At 45.5% G+C, this 22,626-nt stretch overlaps 1 protein-coding gene across 2 annotated transcripts in view; it reads right to left on the bottom strand.

Moving 5' to 3' along the window:
• RER1 (retention in endoplasmic reticulum sorting receptor 1) overlaps positions 1-22,626 on the bottom strand; it is a 73,463-nt gene that overhangs the window by 23,810 nt on the left and 27,027 nt on the right. The window contains exon 2 of one of the 2 annotated variants that reach the window (XM_068240668.1): positions 16,034-16,182. The gene's annotated coding sequence lies outside the window, so the exon portion shown is untranslated. Of the gene's footprint in view, positions 1-16,033; positions 16,183-22,626 lie in introns of those variants that run through there. The other variant, XM_068240669.1, reaches the window with a different exon arrangement.

The raw sequence follows: 22,626 nt of genomic DNA, 5'->3' as shown, positions 1-22,626 counted from the left end.
GCACCATACATGTTCCACTATATGGTGCTGTCTTGCATAATAAAGCACACCAAAGTTCTCTGTAACAGTTTAAACTAAGCTGTGGGAGCAGATAAGGTTTGTCCAGGTAGTAATACACAAATGCAAAGACAATATTACACATAGTAAACACTAGTTGGATCTTTTCCCAGGTGACAGAGTGAGTCACATGACAGTCTCATTCATGGGTGTGTTGCCTAAGAACACGACAGACAAGAAATTATCAACAGAAACCGAGGCCTACAGTGCCTAAATACCAGGATATAGCTTGTTATAATGTTGTAATGAAAACAGACAGCATCTACATGGTCCCTATAGTATGGCTTCTAATGCCCGTCAATGCCTGGTCATGTGATGTCCTGCCACAACTGCCTCAAGGAATTTGGGGAAAAAAATAACACTGTACCGAAACCAGTACAAGGCTTTTTAAAATTACCTCATTGTACGTCTGAACTGACTGCTAAAACAGTATAATACGCGATTGACTTAAAGAGAACCTGTACTGAGTAAAATTATTTAAAATAAACACGTGAGGTAACTTCAAATGAACATTACATAGTTACCTTGCCATCCGTTCCTCTCAGAAGCTCACCATTTTCTTCTTACAGTAATCCCTTCCAGTTCTGACATTTTGTCAGAACTGAAATATATCAGTTGCTGTCAGTTATATATCAGCAGCTGTCAGTTACAGCTGAGAGGAGAACTGATGTGTCCATGTTTCCCTATGGCTCAAGTGGGCGATGTAACAGTTAACAGTGTGCTGACCAGAAAGCTGTTATGGGGTAACAGCCATTTTCAAAATGGAGGATAGAGAATTCCATTGATCACAGTGGACAAATAGGACACAAGAGAGGAGAAAGAGACTGAGGAGTAGACTACACCGGAAGTAAGTATGACTTGTGTATGCTTATTTTGACTTAATTTTCAGTTCAGGTTTTCTTTAAGGGGCAAAGTCTTAGGACAGCCTACCGCAGTGGTTACCAAACTTTTTTGGGTGAAGGCACCCTTGGTGGCTTTGAAATTTTTTTCAAGGCACCCCTCGGCAAAAACAACTACCGAAATGCCATTCTGACCCTTATCAGGCGATGACCCACACCAAGTAGCTAGTGATGCTTATTAGGCACAGCGATTCCTCTCATGTTCAACTTCACTCATGGTTGCGGGGACTAAAGGTTAACTAGCAGGTAATGCAGCCACATTGTATATCAATGCGCGGTTGCATTACCTGATGGTATTGCATAAAGGATCGGGATGCGTGCCGAGGCACCCCTGAAAGGTGCCAGTTTGAGAACCCCTGGCCTACCCCTTTAAGGGGTGTTTGTCGGGTGGTACCTCTCCCTCTTGGAGGTTTACCAAATTTTAAAATTGACATGATCATGTACTGTCAAAGTCTGGATGCCTAAATAATTTTGGCATACGCAACATAAACGATCTCCTTGCCAAGAAGTACAAAGCTTTGTGACTAAACTGCCAGAGGAGTACAAAGTGATCATCTGATAAATTGATGAAGTGCTTCTCCATTAATTCTTCTTGCAGGAGAAATTTCAGTTAAAGGACCACTATCATGAAAATCGTAAAATTTAAAATATATGTAAACACATTCAAATAAAAAGCATGTTTCTTCCAGAGTAAAATGAGCCATAAATTACCTTTCTCCTATGTTGCTGTCACTTACAGTAGGTGGTGGAAATCTGACAGAACCGACAGGTTTTGGGCTAGTCCATCTGTTCAAGGGGATTCTCAGCAAGGCGTTTATGCTTTATAAAGACACTCCCTGAAAAGCATTTATACAAAGATGCTGGCCAGCCTCCCTGCTCACGTTTCTGGCAGTTGGATGGAGCAACTGCCATTCACTAAGTGCTTTTGAAAATAAACAAAACCCTGAGAATGCCCCATGAGGAGATGGGCTAGTCCAAAACCTGTTGGTTCTGCCAGATTTCTGCTACCTACTGTAAGTGACAGCAACATAGGAGAAAGGAAATTTATGGATCATTTTACTCTGGAAGAAATGTACTTATTTGTATGTGTTTACATGTATTTAAAAGTGTACGATTTCCGCGATAGTGGTCCTTTAAGTGACAAGGTCAGCTCTAGTTACCAGCATAGTCCAACAGCCATGCACACAGACCACGTACGCTGAAAAAGCGGTGTCCAGCAATATAACCTATATTCTACTATCACTTTATCTAACCCACTTCTCTCACCCTCCTACCTACTCCTAACACTAACCAACCCCCTACGCAGCTATGGCTAAGCAGCAAGTCTGTAAAGTGGCCATTATGGGAGATGAAGCTTAAAGGGATACTGTAAGGGGGGGGGGGGGAGGGGTGTCGGGGGAAAATGAGTTGAAGTTACCCTTAGCCTTCTAATGGTCCCACACAGACATCCTGTGCCCGTGCAGCCACTCACCGATGCTCCGGCTCCGCCTCCTGTTCACTTCTGGAATTCAGACTTGACTTTAAAGTCTGAAACCCACTGCGCCTGCGTTGCCGTGTCCTCGATCCCGCTAATGTCACCAGGAGCATACTGTGCAGGCCCAGTATGGTCTTGTGTCTGCGCAGTACGCTCCTGGTGACATCAGCAGCATTGAGGACACGGCAACGCAGGCGCAGTGGTTTTCAGACTTTAAAGTCTGAAATTCCAGAAGTGAACCGGAGGCGGGGCCAGAGCATTGGTGAGTGGCTGCGCGGGCACAGGATGTCTGCGGGGGACCATTAGAAGCCCCGGGTAAGTTCAACTCATTTCCCCCCGACCCCCCCTACAGTATCCCTTTAAGGCTTGTAGCAACGCTGCAACTTTTTGTGCGACTTTTCCCTGACCAGCAATTTTTTTTTTCGCAACGGGCGATTGTTTCCATGATCTAATGATGTGGGTACATGCGTACAATTAACCAAATGACCTTTTGTGACGCGCAGTGATTATGACCGTCACAGTGAATCGGATCTTTAAGATCCCCAATGACTCCTGTGCAAAGTACCGCGATAGTTTGACCTCCTGTTCATGCCTGTCGTGTGCAGTCAAGTGTTCCCACAGATAGGAAGATAGATCGAGACACGCTTGTTTGTTGGAAGGCGTCGCCGTGAGGTTCCCAGATTTATCAACCGCATCTTCAGGCGAGTATTCAGCTTAACGCGGAACTGTAAACTGCTGAAAAAAATTAGTTTCACTTACCTGGGACTTCTGCCAGCCCCCTGCAGCCGTCCTGTGCCCTCGCCATCCTGGACCGATCCTCCATTCCCCCACCATGGCTCACTTTTTTCCCGTAATGGAGGTTGACTTGTAAGTCAACCTCCATTGCTCCCTGGCCAGGCGTATCCTAGTACGCGTTCCTGTAGCGGGGAGCGCTCTGCGCAGGATGAGGAACGAGCAGTACACGTCTGGCTACGGGAACGTGAACGAGGAGATGTGCAGCCAGAACTGCGTGAAGTGAAAGTGAGCCACGGCATGGGACCAGAGCATCTGAGTGGCTGCGTGGGGACCGGTCGGCTACAGGGGGCTGGCAGAAGCCCCAGGGAAGTGAAAGAGTGTGTGTGTGTGTGTGTGTGTGTGTGTGTGTGTGTGTGTGTGTGTGTGTGTGTGTGTGTGTGTGTGTGTGTGTGTGTGTGTGTGTGTGTGTGTGTGTGTGTGTGTGTGTGTGTGTGTGTGTGTGTGTGTGTGTGTGTGTGTGTGTGTGTGTGTGTGTGTGTGTGTGTGTGTGTGTGTGTGTGTGTGTGTGTGTGTGTAAAAATCAGAGGTACCAACAGACTGCGCTTCATCCGGGGACTTCCCTCTACTGTGACAAGTATCTTTTTTTTTTTCCTTGCTTCAATAACATTCAATTTCAAAAATATTTATAGAAATTTAAAATTGTGAAACATCACTTTAAACAGGAAACTAGTATGATGAATGAAAAACAAAACTGAATTATGAGCAAAAAGAAAACTGCAACAGATGTTATGAAATTTCTGTAAGTTGCAGAAATGTGTTGGGGGGGGGGGGGGGGGGGGGGTATAAGTTATGCAATTTTTTTATTTTTTTTTTTTTTTTTTTCATTACTACATTTTATATCCTTTCCTACACTGTAGCTTGTACTACTTCAATTTCTACAACTGTAAATGGACTTTCTACATTCATTACCATCCCTCTAATTGATTGTTAATAAGATATGTAACATGGAGAACAGGAAGGTAATGACTTATTGTGGCAGTACCTGGCCCATAATTTAAAAGAGGTACACACCTTTAATAAGTCTAAAATCGAAATCAATCCTTAGGGCGTCTCTGTGCACAGAGAGTGCAGTACAGGCACGTGGCTTGAGTATATCTGAGCAGCATATACAGGGTTTCTAGCCACTTACACATGTCTAGTTCTGGTTCACCATGAGCTTGCTGGGTACTCTGCAACTCTGGGTGTTTCAAGTGCTACCCTATAGCCATATTAATCCATGCTATACACTGATGAGGATCAACCAGTCCGAAACAGCCCATACGCACATTGGATTGGTATGACTCTGTCCAATTAATAAGACACACATCATTGCATTCCAGCGGTTCTGGAGGTGTGTTTAGACATCAGGAACAACAAAGGGATGGTTTGCATATTCAGTAGTGATGCATCATGGGACACCTCAGAGCTAACTCCAACCTGAATAATTGCAAATACCTTCCGTTTTAAGAAGGCAAAATTCTGTTTTACGTAGCATTTTTAGTAAGAGGGCTTTTTGGTACTTTCTAGCCCCTTACACACTCCTAGGTGTTCTGGTTCACCATGAGTTTGCTGGGCAATCTGTAACTGTGAAGAGGCGAACATGATAGAGTAGGTGCCAGAACAATGCATTTGTTCCCAATGTCATTTGTACGTCTTATGAAATCCTCTATCTTCCATCTCCCAGCCACTGATTGTTGAAGCGCCCAAGGTGCCATACATGCTCTGGTAATACATGCCGAGAGATGTAGTCCATTAATGTGATTATATCCAGGGCTGTGGAGTCGAGGAGTCGGTTGGAGCAATTTTGGGTACCTGGAGTCGGTGGTTCCATAAATTGAGGAGTCGGATGATTTTTGTACCATATCCACAGCCCTGATTATATCTACCAGCCTGGAGATCTAGATACATGGCCAGGGTTGCTAAATATCATTGCGGCCACTTAGAACTGCTGGTGATGCAGCTGGGAGATGCAAGGAGGACCGCAAACAAACGGGGGCTAGGGCGCAACCTCCCAAAATGAATTGAAGGACAACTGTAGGGAGAAAATTTCCTTTTCAGGCCAGTTTTACACACAAGTTTTGCGGTGTGATGCAGTGCTCGCAACACGTTGCAGATTGCGACACTACTGTGCCTGCATGAGAGTCGCGCTGACGTGGTTTCCGAAAGAAAACCCCAGACCACATGAGCGTAATTGCGAGGGCCGTTAGCACAGGCGCAGAAGATGTGGCGACCTGTCAAGGTCGGCATCTCCAATGGATGGGACCCCAGGACACCAGAGCTGCGGCGAGGGACATATCGGCTACCAGGAGTTGGAGGAAGCCCCAGGTAAGTAGATCTCATTTTCTATATATTGCCTGATGTTTCCTTTAAGAATTTCTGACATTAAAAATAAAGTATTTTATGTGGGGCTCAGACTTACATGGTGCTACAACTATGCTTTTTCGGCAGTCCTTGCAAAACTTTGCAACTGGCACTACTTTAGCAGTTAGTTGTAATGAAACTACATTTCTCACACTTCATTCTGGCAAGGCTTTAGGATTTGAAAAATAAAAAAATAAAAAATTAAGATGTACATTTTCTTGAAAAACTGCTGTCAAGGTCCCGTTTCCACTGTGCACAGCATGCGTCTTGCGAGACACGATGCCGGCACAGCTGTGATGTGAGACTATATGGATTCAGAAGCGATGCGTTTAAATGCAGCATCCAGCCTGATTTTTGCCCACACAGGAATCCTATTGATTTCAATAGGCAGCCGATTTCAATAGGTTATGTTTACCTATCCGAATTTGCATGCAGGGAAACACAGAGAATCGCACACAATGTAAATGGACCCTAATACAACAGAAGGTCTGAAACCGCTTTCCACATATTTAAAATAAAGCCAGCCATTTTTAAAGCACATTACAAGCACAGAAAAAAACATTTAAAAAAAATATTAATGCCAATTACTGATACAGTAACTCAAATACATCACGGTGATGTTTTTGTAAAGGCATAATAAAGCAATTGCAAATTTCAGAAGACAAAAGCAACTGTCTACCAGCTTCTAGTTTAGATTGACCCTTGACTTCTGAAAGAATGTGTCCAACCCTGAACTAAATACCAGGTGCCATATAAGGCAGCAAGTACCTGCTCTTCAGCTGTCTCTCAATGACAGTCAAGTGTGGAACTTTTCTTCAATGCAAATTAGGTCAATCACCAGCTATTTCAGTTTTCCATTGAGAAATCTTTCAGGCACAAGCCAATCATTATACAACAATTTTTAATCGAGTAGATGTAAAATTTTAAGAGAACAAGAAAAGAATGAAAATCTGTTAAAAATTAGGGGCTTTTAATATTGATTGAACACTGACAGACAGACACAGAACATTTACATCACGGTTTTCTCCTGGCGGACTCAAAGCAACAGAGCTGCAGCCACTAGGGCGCACTCTATAGGCAGTGGTAGTGTTAGGGAGACTTGCACATGGTCTCCTACTGAATAGGTGCTGGCTTACTGAACAGGCAGAGCCAAGATTCGAACCCAGGTCTCATTAACCATTCCACTATTCAGCCACCATCAGGATTGCCCATTCTTTTGCCAATCAATTGTGATGGGAGTGCTGGCTGATCAACGGATGAATAGGTTTTGTATTATACAGATTGAGCATTAGAAAGCTAGTGGTAAGGTTGGGAGAATACTTGTTTGAATCATGGGCGTTTTACCGCATAGCGGAAACTGAAAGCACAAATCACATTCAATAAAAGTCTATGGGTTGTAAAACAAATCACATCTATTTGCAATTCATGATGCACGTTTTAAAGGGAAACCATGACCAAGAATTGAACTTTATCCCAATAAGTAGCTGATACCCCCTTTCCCATGAGAAATCTTCATTTTCACAAACAGAACATCAGTGGGCTCTGTATGGCTGATAATGTAGTGAAACACCTCCCACAGTGGGATGTCGATTTCCTGTCTGTGAACCTCATTGCATTGTGGGAAATAACAGCTGTTTACAGCTGGGTCCAACTGCCAAAAAAAGCAAGCAGCATCTCCTTCCACTGACATCACCTACTAGCAGTAAAAATGTCACCATGTGATAAATGTCAGAATGTAGATCAGGGAGAAGAAAGATTTTAAAATGGGCAAACACTGACTAAATCATTTAAACATAATTATTGTAAAAATGAAGCACTTTTTTATTACATTATTTTCACTGGAATTCCTCTAAAATTGTACAGCACGCAATTCACATACAATGCTTTCCTATAGAGCTGCAAAAACACATGCATTTTTGTAAACAAAAAACTGTACTGCACTGTATTTTTCTCTCTTATTAAAAAGGCAAATTATTAAAACAGCAAAATGCAAACGCATACAAAAACGCAGAGAAAAAGGAAGGAATGCACACGGCAGAAAACACATGATTTTCTGCAGACAGGCCTGGGGCCCACTACAGCACATCCGGCAGCATACTGTCGAGGAATCGCCAGCACTTGCAACAACATTTTGCTAATGCAAGTCTATATCAGGCAAAATAGAGATTTGCTAAAATCACAATTGTACAGCATGCAGCATTTTCAGAGCAATTTCAATCAGGGAATGCAGGGTGAAAATGCAGAACGTATGTGATCCGCCCAAAAAAATAAATAAAAATGCCCTTGCAATTGGCAAATCGCTGCGACCTGAAAATACACATGCAAATGCATCTAATGGAAAAGGGCCCCCAAGAGTGTTCCAGTTGAAGCTAAAGTAACCTACACAGCAAGGCCCACAACACTGGGACTCACCAAACAGAGACCCAAAAATGTATGGCTCGGAGGTCATTTGCTGTCCACAAACAGATGAGGTGCCATAAGGGAAATGCCTTTACTAGCTAGTGACTAATTGTCTTCAACTGTGTGGTGAGAGGCCTAGTGCACACCGGAACGTTTCCGCTGCGGTTTGCGATCTGCTTGCGGGTGCGGATCCGCTAGGGTAATGTATTTCAATGGGCTGGTGCACACCAGAGCGGGAGGCGTTTTGCAGAAACGCATACTCCCGGGCTGCTGCAGATTTTGGATTGCGGATGCGTTTCTGCCTCAATGTTAAGTATAGGAAAACCGCAAACCGCTCTGAAAAACGGCACTTCAGAGCGGTTTGCCAGGCGTTTTTTGTTACAGTAGCTGTTCAGTAACAGCTTTACTGTAACAATACATGAAATCCACTATACCAAAACCGCTACACAAAACCGCAAAACGCTAGCTGAAACGCTGCAGAAAAATAAGAAAAAACGTTTCAAAATCTGCTAGCATTTTGCGGATCTGCTAGCGGTTTTTGGTGTGCACTAGGCCAGAGAGTCTATTTTACAGAAAAAGTTTGTACAGGCCTGCATATATATCCACAGGTCTGTGTTGTCTTGTGCTGTGCAATGCAAACCAATAAAGATGTACAGAGATTAATTTACAACTGGTGTCAGCTGTCAAATCTAGTAGACATTTGAGGCATAAAAACATCCCTGTTAATTGGCCCTTAGTACTATATATGCACTTGCATATAAGCCAAATTTTTCAGCACACAAAATGTGGTGAAAAGTCCCTGTGTGTACCCATCGTAGAGTGTGACAAGATGTGCAGCAGGATCTTGTACTTGCATGCATCTGCCACCGCCTGTGTCCCCAGCTGTTCCTTCGTCCTACTCTGCAATATGTTTAGTGCAGCAGTGTCCTGAAGATTTCCTGACTACCCGCGCCTGTGTCCCCTGCCAGGAAACATGCATAGTGTTGCTGTGTTCCTGTATATGACCTCTGACCCCCAGTTTGAGGAGCGCTCGGAGGCAGTTTTTTAGCACTGGGGATTCCGTCTTGCCACTCTGCATAATTCGCCATGTCTCATATACATGACGCCATCCAGTGGTGTCTTGAGACATAGCGAATGATGCAGAGCGGCAAGAGGGAATTCCCAGTGAACAACAGCGCTAACAAACTGCCTCATGGAGCGCTCCTCAAGCTGGGTGTCAGAGGTCGTCTACAGTAACACAGCCGCACTAAACATGTTGCGAGGGGAAGGGGGTTAGACACAGGCAGAGCAGGGGACACAGGCGTTGGCAGATGCAAGCAGGTGCAGTATCCTGCTGCACATTTTGTCATGCTCCATGGGTGCACATCTGGCTATTGGTAGGGGGGGCCCGACTACTGGGGACACGACTATGGGGAGAGAGGCTGCCTACTTGGGGCACATCTGGCTATGGGGAGGGGGCTGCCTTGCACCTTCAGGCACATCTGACTGCAGAGTGGGGGGCTGCCTCATATTAGGGGCACATCTGACTATACTGGGGAGGGGGCTTATACTGGGGAGGGGGCTTATACGCATGTCAATCACTTTTTCCTGGTTTCTGAGGGAAAAGTGGGTACCTCGGGTTATATGTGAGTATATATGGTAACTAAATGCAATACAAGTATAAACTTCCTTCCCATGATTCGGTACATCCCCAGCCAGGAACAGCAGATTGCTGTGCCAAATAAGTCCTGGATCCTGCAAAAGCACAGGGCTCACTAGAGATCACTAGCAGACTTACAGGGCACTATTAAAGGGAACCCGAGGTGGAAGACATATGGAGGCAGCCATACTTATTTCCTTGTAAACAATACCAGTTGCCTGGCAGTCGTCCTGATCTTTCTGGCATCAGTAGTCTTTCAATCACACACCTAAAACAAGCATGCAGCTAATCTTGTCAGGGCACCGGATCTGTATGCTTGTTCAGGGTCTTTGGTTTACGGTATTATTTGCAGAGGATCATTGTGACAGCCAGGCAATTTGCATTGTTTAAAATTAAATAAATAGGTCAGCCTCCATATTCCTCTCATCTCAGTTTGCCTTTATCCCGTATCCTGGCATGATAGTAAGGCATTACACAACATTCCCACCTCCCATTTACACTTACTACATAAAGAGTCTTAATACTTATAACCCCTCTACCAACTTTACTGTGACATGACAATTCCGTTTCCAAGTCCGCCTACTAAAGCTTTAGATTGTTTTGTGATTGTTTTAAAACCAATAGTTTAAGAATGCATGCGGAGCCAGCTTTGAGACTGATACACCTCTCATTTTATTCCTCATCCAAAAATTGTGACAGCATGTCTGCTCAGGTTTACTTCAGTGTTAGGCAACCTGTATGTATACACTAGATTTTACTCAGTCAAAATTGGTGTGGCTGTGTAATATTTAAAACTATAGGCTTGCTATACACTAGCGGTTCTGGATGCTTGCCTTGCTTACAAGGGCCGAAAAGGGATAATTTGCATATTTAGTTGTGGTGCATTGTGGGTATCCACAAATGTTCACTTATAGCTGAATTATTGCAAATTTCCTTCTGTTTTAAGAAGGCAAATTCCACCAAGCATTGCTCATTAGTAGGAGGACTTTTCGGTCTCTTTTATCCCCCTATACTTTCCTAGTGGTTTGGGTCACCCTGAGCTGCTTGGTTAAGGCCTGTACACACTGAAAAACGCAGGCAAAAACGCAAGCGTTTTTAAAGTGCCTGTAGTTTTAAAAACGCATGCGCTTTTGCCTGCGTTTTTTGTGCGTTTGCGTTTTTCTTGTAATTGCTGATTGGCTAAAGAATCCTTTGTTTTTTTTCTAGTTTACATTTCAACAGGAATCAGGAGATTGCAGAGTCTTCTGGGATACTGACTTCTGAAAAACGCAGGCAAAAACGCAGCAGGCACTGCGATTGCGTTTTTCTAAAAACGCATCGCACCAGTGTGTACAAGTCATCACGATTTTCATTCTTTTTCAAAAGACCTTGCGATTTTAAAAACGCATGCGTTTTTAAAACGCAACGCAAGCGCAGCAGTGTGTACAGGGGGCCCTTTTCCACCTGCAATCGCTAGCGTTCATGCTGAACGCTAGCGATTGCTGAATCGCAAAACCGGCGATTCCCCCGACGTTTGCGGCCGCGATTTTGCTAAGGGCCCTTTTCCACCAGTTTGCGCTGGCTGAATCGCAAAAACGCAAACCGCTAGCGATTTTACAATCGCTACGGTTTGCTTTTTAACATAGGAATCGCGGTAGGTCATTTCCACTACCGCGATTCGCTTTTGTCGGGAACGCGAACGCGCGGCGGAGCGATATTTGCCGCGATTTTGCTATGCAGTGCATAGCATAGCAAAATCGCGGCCGCGAACGTCGGGGAATCGCCGCTAATTGCGATTCAGCAATCGCTAGCGTTCAGCGTGAACGCTAGCGATTGCTAGTGGAAAAGGGCCCTGTCTCTGTTAAATTGTTACCGACTCCTGAAGGGTCTCCTCTCTAGTGATCTGGCATCATAGTTCTACCCTGCCTAAGCTATGCTGTACCAATGACGTTCCTAGATCAGGTGGCTGCCCACTGTTCCTCTCCACTGCATAAAATTACTAAACTGCTCCCCAAAAAGATCCCTAATTATTTTCAGGCAACAAAAATATACAGTGTGTATGTAGCCGTTAACATCATTGCCCTGCACCTCTGTCAAATTTGAGGATTTGTTTAGGCCTCGTCCACATCATTTATCACAGATGGCTGTGCAATGGGAACGCAACGTGTCTCCGATCGCACGCCATCTGCGCTGCGCTAGAGATCCCATTCATTACAGTGAATGAGATCTGCGTTGCGATTCCCAAAAATGCAGCAGCAGTAGGATGGATACAATTGTTTTTCTCATCAGTTTATTTTCACCTCGAATGTCCTTTAAAGCAGGGGTAGGCAAATTACGATCGATTTCGCTTTATCTTTCGGTCCACTGATGAAAGGCCGGATTCAGTCTCCTCCATGGTTGCCAACCGCACCTAGCACATGAGTGCTAGGGCGCTGTTGTACACAATCGATGTGCCTGACCGCCTGAGGCGCTGCAGAGGCTGCGAGTGCCCACCCTTTTTCTCCATGCGCCCACCAATTTGTCAGTTCTGTGGCAGAAGGTCCTCCCCCAGTCCCAGACTCATTCTCTTCTCCATGTGAGGAGGTGTCAGTGCTTCTGGCCGGCCCAGGTCCACCTCCTTCCTGTAGAGTGCACTGGCGCCACAATGAACAAAGCAACTTCCACCCACTCCAACATTCACTTGCTGCATGGACGACAGCAGAAACTGGACCGTTCCAACCCCTATTCTTTGCCATACATCTAAATCCTTGAGTGCGCTCTCCATTTATGTCCCCTACAGATCTTGTCTCTATACAAGTTATATTTACCTTACCTATATACTACTTTTGGGCACCTCCAGCCACCTTCTTGCTAATAATGAGGGTAAGCTCATCGGCTACCTGAGCTGGGGGCCGAACTAAAACAAGAGATTCTCTGTAGAATTTAAAGGGAATTTAAGGTGAAAGGTATATAGAGGCTGCCATATGCACTTCCTTTTAAGGAAATCTGACAAGATTAGCTGCACGCTCATTTTTAGTATTATGCAGACATTAGTGCAGCCAAATGATTAGCAGAGCTGCCAGAAAAATGGCATTATTTGGCAGCCTCCATATCCTTGTCACTTCAGGTTCACTTTAAGATAATTCTGTGGCCCATGAGTCAAAAAAAAGTTTGCCCACCATTGGTTTAAAAAAAGTTTAAAGAGACCCCTCATGGCAAATACAATGATCGCTTCTGGTGCAGACAGTGTCAGGAAATGATTACATTATGGTTTAAACAAATATTTGGACTTGTTGATTCTGGTACTGTATTAGTTGTAGTTACTCTCTGCACCGACTCACTACCCCCACCTCCAGTAAACAATTATTTCAGACAAACCAAAGTAGAAATGAACAGTTTAGTGGTAAGAAGATGTATTTAATACTTATAGAACTGGCAAAGTGCAAGATGGGCACCTCCATGGGCAAAAGCTCTGAGAAATTAGGTAAGATGTGAATAAGTGGAACAATATTAGATGTGTATAGTAGAATATGACAGAAATGAGAAGTTAAAGGATATCTAAGATGGCGAGGGAGAAAAAAAACAATTATACATACCTGGGGCTTCCTCCAGCCTACTCTCGGCTTATCGCTCCCTCGCTGTCCTGCACCGCTTAGTTAGTCCGCAACTGGCCCCGGAAAATCCTCCAGTCGGCACAGCCACAGTCCGGACGTGTGCGCTTCTGGTGAGAGGAGCATGATGGGGTCATGTGCAGAAAGAGTTGGCGCCCGATATGATTAACAAAAATGCCTTGTAGCTAATCTTCCATGGGGGCTGCGATCAGCGACGGGGGACAGAGCACCTAGGGCAGGCATGGGTAAACTCAGCCCTCCAGCTGTTACGAAACTACAAGTCCCACAATGCATTTGCCTTTATGAGTCATGACTGTCAGACTTCTGCAATGCATTGCGGGACTTGTAGTTCCTTAACAGCTGGAGGGCCAAGTTTGCCCATGCCTGACCTAGGGAAACCTCAATAGAATCCTGACGCTTCCCTCTCTTTACTTAAGTATTATTATGTACCCGAGCTTCGGGTCAGGTACACTTTAAAGAGAACCCGAGGTGGCATTGTATTACGTAAGTGGGGCACAGAGGCTGGTTGGTCACACTAACACCAGCCTCTGTTGCCCCATCGTGTGTCTCAAAGACCCCCCTGCTCGCCGCTATACCCCCGCAGTGCTGGCGACATGCAGCGTGTCGCCAGCACAATGTTTACTCTAGCGCTGTCTGTCAGCGCCGCTCCGCCGCATCGCCGCTACCCGCCCTCGTCCCTTCCCTCCCGCTGATTGGAGGGAAGGGACGAGGGCGGGTAGCGGCGATGCGGAGGAGGCGTGGGAGCGGCGCTGACAGACAGCGCTAGAGTAAACATTGTGCTGGCGACGCGCTGCGTGTCGCCAGCACTGCGGGGAGTATAGCGGCGAGCAGGGGGGTCTTTGAGACACACGATGGGGCAACAGAGGCTGGTGTTAGTGTGCCCAACCAGCCTCTGTGCCCCACTAACGTAATACAAGGCCACCTCGGGTTCTCTTTAAAGTATATTAACCTTGGGGGAGCTGTGGGACCAAGTCTTAACCTTCCTGGCGGTAAGCCCGAGCTCAGCTCGGGCTATGCCGCGCAGGAGGATATCTCTGCCCCTGGTGGGGATCGCCCGCACGCAGCGGCTGAAGAGGGCCCTCCTCCCGCCAGAGCCCTGCGCTGCCCGGACCAATGAGTTCCAGGCAGCGCTATGGGCTGGATCGGAGGCGTCTGACGTCAGGACGTCGGATGACGTCATTCCGATCGTCGCCATGGCGACAGGAGAAGCCAAACAGGGGAACACGTTCCCCTGTTTGCTATTGATGCCGGCGACGATCGCACTAGAGGGACACATGCGCCCTCTAGTGGTGTTTCATGTAGCTACCACTCTGGTAGCTTTACATGAAACAAATTTTTTTTATTTTTTTTTAAATGGATTTCTGCCTATGTGGCAGAAAAAATTAACCGCAAGGAGCAGAGCCCTCAAACAGCCTAAGAAGTTGGCCTTCACCACTTTGACTATTGCTGGCAATTTGTGCTGGTTAGTTGAGATGGCTTGTTAGTTGAATTCCAGATTACAAGGACTCTATTGTACTTACCTAAGTGGAGGGGAGCCCCTGGATGGTCCAGATGCTTCCAAAGTCCTCCTCAACCCTACTGCCGCTGGTTGGGACCCTCTAATGCTGTGTTGTGTTCTCCATGTACAGCTGCACCTGTGCAGCAGCACAAAGTCGTTTGTCCACAAACATCTCCTTGCTACTGCACAGGCACAGCCATACTCATACACAGAGAGAAGTGCAGCCATAAGAACATATCCTTCAAGCTCGTTGTAAATTGTTCAGAGGGCCCCTTTGCATGAACACATGGCTCGTGGATGGGTCAGGAAGCCCTTTGGATAGCCCTCCCTCTACAAAGGTAGGTATCTAATTTTTCAATACAGGTTATCTTTAAATGTATTCTGCTGACCACTTTTCAAATCCTTGAGATTGAATCTAGACTGATTCAGCAAAAAAATAAACAAAAGTTCTAGAAAGAGAGAATACGCATCACACAACACCTCCCCATTCAATATCCAAGTGAATCTGTATCACTTTCAAAGGTCATGATCAGCCATATAGCAATCACTTAATCAGCTGAGCTGTAAAAATGACCAAATCAGCCTATATGGATCTCTTTCAGCTCCTTACACACAACCTAAAAAGGAAGAGGTTAGATGTCTTTTGGTCTATAGCCTGCATGTAATGTCTATGATCTGTATAGGCTGCAACACACAGGACACAACTGCCTATATCTCATGGGATACCAGCATACACGAAACTATGTGAAATGAGATGCTATGCCCATGTGAGGGTTATTCCTCATCACCCTGCGACAAGAGGATACAGGGCCATGTTTCTTGTCTATGCACAAGGTACCTACGTGGAAGGTGGTCTACAGCAACCCCATGCCTGGCTGCAGTGACACCTCTTACATGAGGAACCCATGTTAACCCCACCCCACACTGCAGTGTTACCGTACCAGGTACATGACAACGACTGTGAGGACAATACAAGACCCAAATATCAGTCTGATGGCAGCAATATCAACCTTACCGATGAGAGAGCAGGGGACAGGCTGGTTTCTAGCTCTACTCCTGCAGGCCCGATACAGCTGGAACATGTAGTCTACAGTCACTACCAAGAAATGAAAGCAGGGGACGTTCTGAACTACGCCTCCCAGCATTCCATGCAGCTGACCAACTCACTTCCGCCTCTCGCTATAGATGCCGACAAGGCAGGGCGAGGGTCGCCGGAATGGGGTGACAGGAATCAGGGTGAGGGAAGCCCTGATTGTGAATCTCTGCTGTGGGTGAATGGCGGTTAGAATACTGGGTAGAACGCGGAAATGATCGGAAAATATTTTTGTCACTCACACCTACCTTCTCCTAACCGACTCGGAACTGCCGAGGGCTCCTACAGCTACACGTCACTGGTCCCGCCCACCGGCAAGCAGTCAGTCAGGCGTTGTTAACGGAGCTCCGAGCACATGGATGCCTTGAGGTCGTTCTTCTAGCTGAGCACAAGTTTCCTGTAGAATGCATGCAGTATTATGTACTGGCTTATTATTTTAAGATTTTTTTTTTTCTGTTATGTCAGTATTATTGTATTAAGTTAAGTCAAGCAAAAAAAAAAAAAAAAAAATATATATATATATATATATATATATATATTTATAATTGTATGATACAGTGACCAGCAGGGGCGTTTCTAGGGTCCTTGGAGATCGGGGGCACCTGTGGGTACCAGGTGGGGAGGAAATGGGCGTGACCATGAGGTGAGTGGGCGTGGTCATGGGTGGGGCCAAATGTACATAAACTTAGCAGCGGTGTAAGCTACAGATAACGGGCCTGCCCATTGAAGTATTGGGTGGAGCCCCCTGTCCTTTATTTAGATAGTTTACAATCAGTATAGGCATAGATCAAAGATGTATACGCACATACAATTTTGATTAATCAATCACTGACCAATTTTACCACCCCCGTGCAGTAAGTGGGCCAACAGACAATGAATTTGATGAACAGAGCTAAAATTGGCTAATCAAAATTGTATGTGTGTACCAGGCATTACAGCTAATACTGTACATACTGAAAGTAGCAGGGATCAGCATACAATACAGCTGGTTTACAATCAGTAAAGGCACAGAGTAACACCTTACACTGTACACACTGGAGGTAGATCAGCACACAGTGCAGGCACTAGAGAACAGCGTATACTGTACATACTGTAGGCAGCAGAATTCAGCACACTGCAGCTAGCGTGCCAAAAATATGAGGATCACGTTGTGCGGCGCACTTATCGCGCCGCACCGAAAAATGGGTGGGCCATGGACCAGAATGTAGGTGTGGTAACGGGTGGAGACAAATTTACATGAACCTAGCAATGGTGGGACATTAGATTAGGACAGTGGTGGCGAACCTTTTGGAGGCCAAGTGCCCAAACTGCAACCCAAAAGTCACTTATCTATCGCAAAGTGGCAACAGCAATTTAAACTAAATACTGTACAAACGTTTTAACTTATACATGAACATTATGGAAAATCCAAGTTGAAAATACACTGTGAAGATAAACAATTTCATCCATCCTACTCCTGAAAAATGTATTCAATTTTTTAGAACCTCCCAGTTTTATTTTCTGTTTTAAAAAGCTAAAAAAGTAGGTTTATTGCTATTGTCTCATATGATAAGGATTCAGCATTTCCCATAGTCTCGCAGTTAGCAATCATGTGACCCCCAACAAGACAAATTCAGCAATCATGAGGCCCCCAACAAGACAAATTCAGCAATCATGAGGCCCCCAACATGACAAATTCAGCAATCATGAGGCCCCCAGCATGACAAATTCAGCAATCATGAGGCCCCCAACAAATCATGAGGCCCCCAACAAGACAAATTCAGCAATCATGAGGCCTCCAACAAATCATGAGGCCCCCAACAAGACAAATTCAGCAATCTTGAGGCCCCCAACAAATCATAAGGCTCCCAACAAGACAAATTCAGCAGTCATGAGGCACATAAATAGACAGCATTTCACATAAATAGGCAGAATGCCCCCTTAATATGGTAGCCCCCAAGTTAAGTAGTGAGTGACAGGGACCCCCAGGTTAGCTAGTGAGTGACAGGTGCCCCCCAGGTTAGGTAGTGAGTGACAGGCGCCTCCAGTTAGGTAGTGAGTGACAGGGACCCCAGTTAGGTAGTGAGTGACAGGGACCCCCGTTAGATAGTGAGTGACAGGGACCCCGTCAGATACTGTGTGACAGGGACCCCCGTTAGGTAGTGAGTGACAGGGACCCCCGTTAGATAGTGAGTGACAGGGACCCCCGTTAGATAGTGAGTGACAGGGACCCCAGTTAGATAGTGACAGGGACCCCAGTTAGTGAGTGACAGGAACCCCAGTTAGTGAGTGACAGGCACCCCAGTTAGTGAGTGACAGGGATCCCAGATAGTGAGTGATAGGGACCCCCGTTAGATAGTGAGTGACAGGGACCCCAGTTAGATAGTGAGTGACAGGGACCCCCGTTAGATAGTGAGTGACAGGGACCCCCGTTAGATAGTGAGTGACAGGGACCCCCGTTAGCTAGTGAGTGACAGGGACCCCCGATAGTGAGTGACAGGGACCCCCCCTTACCTCGCAGCCATCAGACCTCGATCAGCGCTGCGGGCGACCCGACCAGATAGAGCGAGCACCGGACGCACCATGCTGTATATGTGGAAGTGATGTCACTTCCGCATATCAACGGTGTACGCTAGGTCCTAGCGCCCGCTGTATCTGGCCGCCCGCTGATCGAGGTCTGAAGCTCTGTCCGCGGGGACAGCTGGGGGGGGGGGGGCAGCGGCGGCCAAGGGGGCAGCGGCGCCCAGGAGGGGACAGTGGGCAGTGCCGGGCACCCCGGGGAAGAGATCCAGGGCACCCCAGGACAGATTGGGGGCACGTGCCCCCCAAAATAGGGCTAGCGAAGCCCCTGGTGACCAGATTTTTCTGGGTCCAACCTGGGGATGGGAGGGGTGTTCCCCAAAAAATGGGCGTGGGGGATCGGTAATTGCCAAAAAATGGGCGAGGCCATGACATTGTATGGGCGGAGCGTAACCGTAACCCCAAAGCAGCAACTATAGCCAACTATGACCATTAAATAATAAATGCAGCAACAGTTACCCCAGAAACCAGAAAATAAACGCAATGTGGGCAACATTTCAGCAGAAAATAAACACAATTTGGACAACATTTGAGCAGAAAACAAACGCTAATTGGGCAAAATTTCAGCAGAAAATAAATGCAATTTGGGCAACATTTCAAAACAAACACAATTTGAGCAACATTTCAGTAGAAAATAAACAGAATTTGGGCAACATTTCCAGCAGAAAACAAACGCAATTTGGGCAACATTTCACTAGAAAATAAATGCAATGTGGGCAGCATTTCAGCAGAAAACAAACACAATTTGGGCAACATTTCACCAGAAAATAAACGCAATGTGGGCAGCATTTCAGCAGAAAACAAGCATAATTTGGGCAACATTTCACCAAAAAATAAACGCAATGTGAGCAACATTTCAGCAGAAAATAAACACAATTTGGGCAACAATTCAGCAGAAAATAATGCAGTGGGCAACATTTCAGCAGACAATAATGCAGTGGGCAACATTTCAGCAGCAAATAACGCAGTGGGCAACATTTCAGCAGAAAATAACGCAGTGGGCAACATTTCAGCAGAAAAAAACGCAATGTGGGCAGCATTTCAGCAGAAAACAAACACAATTTGGGCAACATTTCACCAGAAAATAAACGCAATGTGGGCAACATTTAAGCAGAAAACAAATGCAATTTGGGCAACATTTCACCAGAAAATAAACACAATCAGAGTGTGACAATCAGTGTGTGCTGCAGGCAGCTGCTATGTGTCTGTGTGTGTGCTGTGCACAGACCAGGCCAGCTGCTGCCTGCTGGCCAGCTATTAGCCTTAGGTATAGGTTAGGGCAGGGGTCCCCAACCTTTTTGAGCCCGGGGCCCACTACACCGACCAAAATTTTCTCCGGGGCCTCCCGGGGGAAGGGGGGGGGGGGGGGGGGGCGGCGGCTGTTGCGGCGGCAGTTAGCCCAGTATAGCAAGTATAGTTACCACAGTATAGCAAGTATAGTTACCACAATATAGCTAGTACAGTTAGCCCAGTATAGCTAGTACAGTTAGCCCAGTATAGCAAGTACAGTTAGCCCAGTATAGCTAGTACAGTTTGCCCAGTATAGCAAGTACAGTTAGCCCAGTATAGCAAGTACAGTTAGCCCAGTATAGCAAGTATAGTTACCACAGTATAGCAAGTATAGTTACCACAATATAGCTAGTACAGTTAGCCCAGTATAGCTAGTACAGTTAGCCCAGTATAGCAAGTACAGTTAGCCCAGTATAGCAAGTACAGTTAGCCCAGTATAGCAAGTACAGTTAGCCCAGTATAGCAGGTACAGTTAGCCTAGTGTAGCAGGTACAGTTAGCCCAGTATAGCAAGTACAGTTACCCCAGTATAGCAAGTACAATAAGCCCAGTAAAGCAAGTACATTTAGCCCAGTATAGCAAATACAGTAAGCCCAGTATAGCAAATACAGTTAGCCCAGTATAGCAAGTACAGTTAGCCCAGTGCAGCTAGTACAGTTAGCCCAGTGTAGCTAGTACAGTTAGCCCAGTATAGCAAATACAGTTAGCCCAGTATAGCAAACACAGCCCAGTATAGCAAATACAGTTAGCCCAGTATAGCAAGTACAGTTAGCCCAGTGTAGCTAGTACAGTTAGCCAAGTATAGAAAATACAGTTAGCCCAGTATAGCAAATACAGTTAGCCCAGTTTAGCAAATACAGTTAGCCCAGTATAGCAAGTACAGTTAGCCCAGTGTAGCTAGTACAGTTAGCCCAGTAGTATAGCAAGTACAGTTAGCCCAGTATAGCTAGTACAGTTTGCCCAGTATAGCAAGTACAGTTAGCCCAGTATAGCAAGTACAGTTAGCCCAGTATAGCAAGTATAGTTACCACAGTATAGCAAGTATAGTTACCACAATATAGCTAGTACAGTTAGCCCAGTATAGCTAGTACAGTTAGCCCAGTATAGCAAGTACAGTTAGCCCAGTATAGCAAGTACAGTTAGCCTAGTGTAGCAAGTACAGTTAGCCCAGTATAGCAAGTACAGTTACCCCAGTATAGCAAGTACAGTTAGCCCAGTATAGCAAGTACATTTAGCCCAGTATAGCAAATACAGTAAGCCCAGTATAGCAAATACTGTTAGCCCAGTATAGCAAGTACAGTTAGTCCAGTGCAGCTAGTACAGTTAGCCCAGTGTAGCAAGTACAGTTAGCCCAGTATAGCAAACACAGCCCAGTATAGCAAATACAGTTAGCCCAGTATAGCAAGTACAGTTAGCCCAGTGTAGCTAGTACAGTTAGCCAAGTATAGAAAATACAGTTAGCCCAGTATAGCAAATACAGTTAGCCCAGTATAGCAAATACAATTAGCCCAGTATAGCAAGTACAGTTAGCCCAGTGTAGCTAGTACAGTTAGCCCAGTATAGCAAGTAGTATAACAAGTATAGTTACCCCAGTATAGCTAGTACAGTTAGCCCAGTAGTATAGCAAGTACAGTTAGCCCAGTATAGCTAGTACAGTTTGCCCAGTATAGCAAGTACAGTTAGCCCAGTATAGCAAGTACAGTTAGCCCAGTATAGCAAGTATAGTTACCACAGTATAGCAAGTATAGTTACCACAATATAGCTAGTACAGTTAGCCCAGTATAGCTAGTACAGTTAGCCCAGTATAGCAAGTACAGTTAGCCCAGTATAGCAAGTACAGTTAGCCTAGTGTAGCAGGTACAGTTAGCCCAGTATAGCAAGTACAGTTACCCCAGTATAGCAAGTACAGTTAGCCCAGTATAGCAAGTACATTTAGCCCAGTATAGCAAATACAGTAAGCCCAGTATAGCAAATACTGTTAGCCCAGTATAGCAAGTACAGTTAGCCCAGTGCAGCTAGTACAGTTAGCCCAGTGTAGCTAGTACAGTTAGCCCAGTATAGCAAATACAGTTAGCCCAGTATAGCAAACACAGTTAGTGCAGTATAGCAAATACAGTTAGCCCAGTACAGCAAGTACAGTTAGCCCAGTGTAGCTAGTACAGTTATCCAAGTATAGAAAATACAGTTAGCCCAGTATAGCAAATACAGTTAGCCCAGTATAGCAAGTACAGTTATCCCAGTATAGCAAGTACAGTTAGCCCAGTGTAGCTAGTACAGTTAGCCCAGTATAGCAAGTACAGTTAGCCCAGTATAGCAAGTACAGTTAGCCCAGTATAGCAGGTACAGTTAGCCTAGTGTAGCAGGTACAGTTAGCCCAGTATAGCAAGTACAGTTACCCCAGTATAGCAAGTACAATAAGCCCAGTAAAGCAAGTACATTTAGCCCAGTATAGCAAATACAGTAAGCCCAGTATAGCAAATACAGTTAGCCCAGTATAGCAAGTACAGTTAGCCCAGTATAGCAGGTACAGTTAGCCTAGTGTAGCAGGTACAGTTAGCCCAGTATAGCAAGTACAGTTACCCCAGTATAGCAAGTACAATAAGCCCAGTAAAGCAAGTTCATTTAGCCCAGTATAGCAAATACAGTAAGCCCAGTATAGCAGGTACAGTTAGCCTAGTGTAGCAGGTACAGTTAGCCCAGTATAGCAAGTACAGTTACCCCAGTATAGCAAGTACAATAAGCCCAGTAAAGCAAGTACATTTAGCCCAGTATAGCAAATACAGTAAGCCCAGTATAGCAAATACAGTTAGCCCAGTATAGCAAGTACAGTTAGCCCAGTGCAGCTAGTACAGTTAGCCCAGTGTAGCTAGTACAGTTAGCCCAGTATAGCAAATACAGTTAGCCCAGTATAGCAAACACAGCCCAGTATAGCAAATACAGTTAGCCCAGTATAGCAAGTACAGTTAGCCCAGTGTAGCTAGTACAGTTAGCCA

The sequence above is a fragment of the Hyperolius riggenbachi genome, chromosome 6 (assembly GCF_040937935.1).
Source record: "Hyperolius riggenbachi isolate aHypRig1 chromosome 6, aHypRig1.pri, whole genome shotgun sequence".
Taxonomy (NCBI): Eukaryota; Metazoa; Chordata; class Amphibia; order Anura; family Hyperoliidae; genus Hyperolius; species Hyperolius riggenbachi.
Note: the sequence above shows the minus strand (reverse complement) of the source record. Positions and strands in the feature narration are given on the sequence as shown.